Raw genomic sequence first — 7883 nt, 5'->3', positions numbered from 1 at the left:
AGTGGAAAATATCACATGCTTTAACAAACAGACCTTTTTAACTTACAAATCTATGCAAGTAAGATATTCTGCCTCCTAATAAGAAGATGAAAAGCTTTGTAATCTGTAAAATAGGAGGAGGAAAGTAAAAAACAATACAAAACAAAACCAAAACTGTGTGGTGCCCAAAAAGAGTTGTTCAGTTTATAGCTGCAATCCTTTTATTTTCCCTTTCCCTCCTACACCAGAGCTGTATGTTCTGGACATGTGCAGTGATTTACTTCTGCAATGGCCAGAGCAATGTATTTCTCTCCTTCAGAGGGCTTTATTTTCCTCTCCATTTTAAAGAAGATCCCTCTGGAGAAAAGGGCATTGACAGGTGATGAATTTGGTATAGAAAATACATCATAGAGCAAAGTTGCAACATTAGGATACTGCTAGAGCACTCATTAATGTCATCTCATTATAACTGCTTAAGATATTCCCTATGCACCCAGCCTTGCAACCATTTCCTGGACTATTTGCTTTTAACACCTTGCTCCTTTCTGTGTGTACCTCCAGCACTCCCACTTTTTATCTCATCAGCTATGAACTCTTCACCTTTTCCTTCAACAGCCCACTCCTGCTAGCTCACAAGGACCAGCAAAATGTTTCCCACATCTTAATTTCACATACATTTTCATATTTCAACTCCCTGACAGTGTCTAGGCAGCCAGTGGCCTGAGATTGCAGGTACAGATACAGCTCTGCATTGTCTTGCATTTTCTTGGTGCTTCCTCTGGTTGCAATGGACCCAGCAGTTGTGTCTGTCTCTTCCTTTAAAGTTGTGAGTTGTATAATGAAGGATTTTCTCCCTTCTGAGTTTTTTCAGACCGTGTAGTTCAGCTTGGTCAGTGAACATTGCTAGTGCAATAGCAACATACACTCCAGGGGTAATAGAAAAATACTTGCTCACAAGAAACTATCAAAAGTAATACATTTTGCTACCCTCTTTGATAAAAATAATGAAAAGTTTTTGAGACAATAAGACACAGTGTGAATAGTATTTAACAATTCAAAAATTGATAGGGCTGTCTTTTAAATGCTAACTTATCCTGAATCAAAAAATTACTGCTTTTTATCAACACTGTGAAAAAGCTAGGCAATTTATAGGGTCGTCTAGCTTTTAATGGGTTGATATAAAAATGAAAAATATTTGCAGAAATACTGTCTACAAAGCCTTCAGTAAAACATTATGTCATGTACGGGAATGTGTAGTATACTCTGGTACTCGGTGATTGATTGCTTCCCATTTAAATGACACTTGCTGAATTCTGAGGGACTTTCATTTGCTGTATAACATTTCTTTTCTAGTCCTTAAATACATGCTGATTCACACACAAAAACACATTGAACAAGACAGATGTATTAACACTTGTTAGCAGGTCAAACTAAAACATTTTCAAGGACACAGTGTTCTCTTTGACCTGCTAACACTTAAGCAAGCTGCAACAGCCCTATATAATTCAGATTGTAATATGCTTTACTTAACCTTTGTTAACTAACACATGAAGGAACAGCTTTTCCTTTTAGTGAGGACAAAGCATGGTATTTGAAAAGGGCTTATGTGAGTTGAGAGTATGGCTCTGTACACAGTTAAATCCTACATTTGACTGCTGAACCCATTCTTTCCCCTTCCCACCCAAATCCACATGGAAATGACAAAGTAGGGGGAAAATTGTAGAATTGAAAATACTTTGAATTGTTTTCCATACCAAAATCAAAAAAATATACACAGTATTTTCCATTTGTACATGATGTTCCTTTGTAGACAACATGAAACATCTAAAGGTGCTTGTCAGGAACGATCCAAGGAAATGAAGGATTAGGTTCATGGATGTGCTGCGAAATAAGATGCACTGGTTTATCCTCTTAGTCACTGGTGCACATCCTACAATCTCCAAACTACGGTTCTTGCTTTTACTTCTGGGATTTGAGATCAGACTTTTTGACAGTCCTCAGCAGAGCATGCCCTCACAAGAGTGCTGTAGACTACTCCAGGCTAGTTCTCAGAGTAGTTGGAGGCCAGGTAAACAACCTCGTCACTACTGGAGTTTCTGAAGTGCTGAGTTATTGGAGGGTAACGCCTCTCCTGATTCTTTTTCAGGGATCATTAAAGCACACTACAAACTTTATAGCAGCTTCTGTTTCAGGGATTGTAGGAGCTCTGCCCCACAAGAATAGTGTCACCTGTTTGAAGGAAAATGCTTCATTCAGACACACTCTTTGCCTGGCTCAGATCTCCCATCTGGATTCAGTAGCCCAGTCACCACATTTTTAACTTCTTCTAAGCCTTTTGAGCCTCCTAAGCCTTTTCACTGTGGTCCGTGATTGCACTTGACCTTTGTATAGGAAGCACAGAGTAAGGGAAAGAAAGGGTCCTGCCAGACACAGGCTGTCCTTAACAAAAATATGCTGTCTCAGGGAACAGGCTGACTCCCTGCAGGTTGAAAGAATTGTCATGGTGAGTCTAGCAAATTTTGGTGAATATCGGAGATTAAAAAGCTGTTCTCACTGAGCCCTGATTCCCCTTGTCTGTAGGGTTATCTGGGGAGTGTTCTTCTACCCTCTCACTGCAGTCACCCACTGTATAGAGTGAAAATGTGATTCTTAATTAAATTCCGCAGTCTATCAATTTTCCAAAACCCTCCCTTCTGACACATGAAGGTAAATGTTTCCCCTCTGGTACTGTATCCAAATGCCTGTATGTAGAAAAATTAAGTCTCCATAGGGTATAATTTTGAAAGGTACAATGAAGATTGGAGAATTCAAATGATGTCACTCGAATGATCTAATGCCAGTAATCTACTTGAAGAGATTTGCAAGAAAAAAAATCCCAAATTTCTTTTTAATTTTGAACACAGTTAATTGCAGGATTGTCAGTCCTGAATAGCTCATAGCACTGGGCAAGAGGAATATTGAAGATATAGCTGTCTTGGATCATATCTTGGATCTTCAGATCTAGTCTTGGACCATTCTGGGACCTCATACAAGTTTGCTGACTGGCACAATGATTTTAGAGGTAACTGATACTACAACCTAGACTAAGGTAAAAGTAATCCAGCCTTGTAGGCATATTTAATTTTCCACTGTCAGTACAATGGATTCTGCCAGGGAGGACCTCAGAGAAGCAGTGAGATTTCTGTTGGAAGCCTCTGAACAGAACCACTGGGATTTTAGGAGGCAGATGGCACAAGTGTCTAAGAGGAGATCCTGCAGTTTATAGGGTCTCAGGAAGCTGCCTTTCTCTTTTCTCACTTCTCATTTCTTCCATATAATTTTCTGTCTATATACAGTCAAACCACTGAAAAGATAATAGAAAATCATTCCAATATGGATCAGAATTGTGAAATAATATGAAAATCCACCATCTTCTGTTTATTTCCTTTTCTTTTTCACCATTAGTCCCCAGGAGAGATACAGAACAATTTGACTTAGTGATGCAACCTGCACTGGCTTGAAAGCAGGCAAAGAAAAGAGATGGAGTAAGAATTGCAAAAAACTAAAAGAGTTCTCAAGACCCTCCCTTGGAGGCCCTGGAAGATGTTAACATAAGGTCTCCCAGTGGCTAGGCATAGTTCTGGAGGCACATGAGCAAGAATAAAATTTTAGAATAACAAAAGCTGAGAGAGCTTCTGTAACTCAGCATATCCCCATTTTTATAAAAGCATTAGTATGACAGGACCACTAAATAAAGGCCTCCAGTTTTCTTATTCAAACAAATGAATTACAAAACACATCAATACAAAAGGGATACCTGCTATATTGCCCAAAAGCAATATTTTTTCTAAAGTGAATACAAACATTGGGGAATACATGTTATTGTTCTATGTGTGAAAATTCAGGTTCATGGAGGGCTTCAAACACTCTACAACACAACTATTGTTTCCTTCCTCAGAGCATTCAGAACAATGGTGAGTGCATGCAAGGAGAAGATTTCAATATCTGAAATACAGCTTGTGCTCACAGAGTAAACAGTTTCCTTAGTGTCTACTGTCTTTCTTTCCCAATTCCCTGGGCTTATTAAGGAAATAATTGAAAAAAACTAAGCTAAACAAGGAAGACTGCCAGAAGAAGACACACCATCTAAAAATACAACTGTGGAATAGTCTTTACAGGTAAAGGCTGAAATCACTGGCAGATATCTGATATTCAGCCAGAATTTTCTGACTTGGTTTTCAGCCGTTCTTCAATACATTCAATGACTTATCAAACAATGTTAAACCTATTGCTCAATTTCTTGGCTAGAGCTCTTTATAACCCCATTTGACAAGGGGAGAGAACCAACACCTATTATTGCCTGCTTCTATCTGTTCCTGGTGTTCTACTTCCACATCTGTAAATATTTAGTCATTTCTGTACCAAATGGTTTACATTTTACATTTATGTAAGGTTTTTCTTTGATTTTTTAAGGAATTACAATGCATGAAGAAAAATACAATTCATTAAAAAATCTTGTACGCAAATATAACATTTTTCTCAATACAAGGCAACAACTTGCTCTTTGTTGCTGTGGTGCTATAGCTATTTGCTATTCCCAGTTTTAAGTATAAATTGCAATTCTATTGTGAAGTTATGAAATATCAAATTAATGTTTCCAGCCCATATAAAAGCACACGCTTAAAGAAATATTGTGTACATTAATACTCCTAAGACCGATTCTTTTGACTGGCTCTTTAGTTCATAGGTTCTTTGGTGTCACTCTATCATGTTAATAAGTATTCAGCACCTGAAACTTTTTTAAAGTACTATGTTATCCCCAATGCCACCTTCTCCATGGCTAAACACAGAGTAATCACTACACACTAGTGAGCAATTTATATTACATCTGTGTCTCACAGTCTGTATCTGCCCCTTCAAATACCCTAAATATCAGCTCGTCCTCCACAAAACATTTGAAGGGGAACATGAAGAAAGTGGGAAAGTTTATTTCTAATATTCCTACCTTCCACCTTTTCAAATGCATGAATAAACATTTTTGCTTTTAAGATGTGTGCTCTGAATTATGGCTTTAATTTGTCAACAAATCTACCCCAGGACAGATGGGCTGAGCTCAAGCACTCCAATACTATTAATAGTCCAATCCAACAGCTTCAGTCCCAGCTTTCCTGTTTCTCCTCTCTGTGCAGGGAAGGAGCCAAAGTAGTGGTGTGTACATTTCTTATACAACTTTACCCATCATGATTTTGGCACCAACAGCTACAACTCCATTCTGAACCTAAGACTTCCCAATAGGAGTTGAAACAGCACATATCAATAACACTTCCCTATGAGAAGATAAACAATGTTTTCTTGTTAAAGTTAGACTACTGCACAATTTTGATTGCACTGTGTCAGTTTTAATCAACTGCTTCACTGTGATATTGCTTAAGGAAAAAAAATAGGAGGAATTTCATTTTCTCCTCAATTCTGCCATCAAGAACACCAACTACCATCTTAAAAACTTTTGTTCAAAACACAAGTTTTGCCAATCTCAAAGGCTGTCATCTCTGAGGTACATTGAACTAATTAGTAATTTAGCAGGAGTAGAGGCAAAGAAGTTAACTCCAGGCACTTTGGTAGACAGACAAAGAACAAAGTTCCTTTATCTGTATTAATACTTCAAAAATACCATTAATGTCCTTGCAGCAAAAACAGTACCTGGAATGATTTTATGGAGTCAGTGCTTGATTTGAAAATATTCACACACTAAAAATATGTAATGAAACTAATTAGTAACCAAATTGCTTTCCTTTCAACAGAAGGAAATAATACTAATAGATAAATAGTCTTAATGTATGCATTATAGCAAAGTCAGACTCACCAGGATCCCAGACAAAGGCTAGTGCATGGCAGTGTCTGCCTCCCACCAATGAAATGGTGATTCACACTGGAATGTATCATGGCCAAATCCATGCCCATCCCCACCCTAACTGCAGGCAGCTATAGGATATGCCCCAAAATATATTTCACTTTTCTCCCTTGTTACTGTCTTACTGATGGGAGTTCTGTATATTTTCCTAGGGAAATTGGATGGTCCCACCATCAGAATATTTTGTGTTCAAATGCACAACACAGGTCCATCCCATTTCCAAAGTCAGGGTGGACAATCTTTCTGGCCAAACAGAAACAAATATTTCAGGTATATTCAAGAGAAAAGAATAAAATCCTCTTCTTATATATACACCCACCTCTGAAGTCAGTCCATGGCTGGTAGTCCTGATGTGTGTCAATCTGTGGCCTCTAAGCCAAAGTTGTACCAAGCTGTACCCCACCCAGAATTGTACAACAGACTCTGCTCTATCCCAGCAGGCTCCTAGTCCACCTAGTTTAAATGCCTCCAATAGCCCAGTTGCATTGGAAGCAGGGTATTTTCTATTGCAATAATTGTGCACAAGTTTTAGAAAAATATTTATACACACAAGAATAAATTAAATATCAAAAATCAGTATCCAGCCAGACATTATTGCCTCTAATGTGTTACACCTAGTGCATAAAGTCAAAGGAATAAACACAGAAAGGTTTTTATATGTGATTAAAAAGAAAAGTATCCCAAGAGTGCTTAAGTGTACTCTATTGGCCTTTATTTTTTATATTTAAGCTTTCAAACAAGCAGTTTGCAAGATGAGAGCTTTCAAATCTTCTACAAAATCCTAGTGAATTAGGAAATTATGCATTGAACTGATATAAAGTTGGGTTTTGGGACTCTAAGTCAGTTGGTTTAAAATCATTTCCTTGAATCACAATAGATTCAAGATTTTTTTTATAGAATGAAGTAATAAGTATTGGTTCTGTGGTGATGATGAACAAGTCAGTATTGCAGGTGAACCTTTGCATTACTTAATCGTTTTCTTCTTCTAGCTATCAAAACCAAATATAAAGCCACTGCAAAATTCCCCTAATCATAAGCTACAGTTCACTGGCTATTTTTAAGGTGGTTGCCATAACCCTGTTGTTTTCGCTTGTAGAACCAAAAATTTCAATGGTAAATTGTTTGCAAATGCAGTGAAAGGATTTCATTGCTTTTTAAATATACATATATATATATATATATATATATATATATATATATATATGATATTAATCTGATTTCTTTAAGAAGCAAACTACTGTATATAGCTGTCCTTACCCAATAGATGGATGGTAGAAAATTAGTAGTCAGAATGGTATTTTTACTCCTCATATAGCTTTTTACCGTATAGTCAGAGCACAAGGCATTCTAGCTCTAATTGCTTGAAGCATAATTAGACAGAGGAAAATATGAAATGAAGGAAAGAAAAATGATGTGTTCAGTGTCAAACCTTTCCACACTTGCTGGAGCTTGGCACTCCTCTGACTCACAGATCCTTGTGACACCTGTAACCCTGCTGTAAGGGATAATGACCACCTAGAGGAAGGACCAAGTGAGTTTTTGCAAAAGTATCTAAATTCCTAAATGTGTTTTGTAAAACTTTTCTGTCAAGTGACTTGTCTAAATTGACACAGACACTTTTCAGAAGAAGAGGGAGTCCTCTGAGTCCCAGAAAAGTGGTTTAATTACCTCAGCCTTCTTCCTTAGCAGGAGCTATAAGGCAATAGAATAATTACATAATAACTGTGCTTAAAAGCTCATCATTTAGACCATGCAAAGTGAACTGAAGAGTTGTAAACTGACATTTGGAAAGGTGACTTGAATCGAAAGCAGATATTTTTTTCAGTCACTTAATATCTGAGCTGCAAAATTTGAATTCTAAACTGCATTTAAATGTAACCACTGGCAATTATTATTTCTTGAATACCTCAAAAAAGGATGAATAAATGAATTTTATTTTTCATTTTTTTTTATTTTATTTATCCTCAGAAATGCTGTCTGAGGATACTAGTACTAGAATGGTATGGTATAATTT

The sequence above is a fragment of the Anomalospiza imberbis genome, chromosome 1 (genome assembly GCF_031753505.1).
Source record: "Anomalospiza imberbis isolate Cuckoo-Finch-1a 21T00152 chromosome 1, ASM3175350v1, whole genome shotgun sequence".
NCBI lineage: Eukaryota > Metazoa > Chordata > Aves > Passeriformes > Viduidae > Anomalospiza > Anomalospiza imberbis.
Note: the sequence above shows the minus strand (reverse complement) of the source record.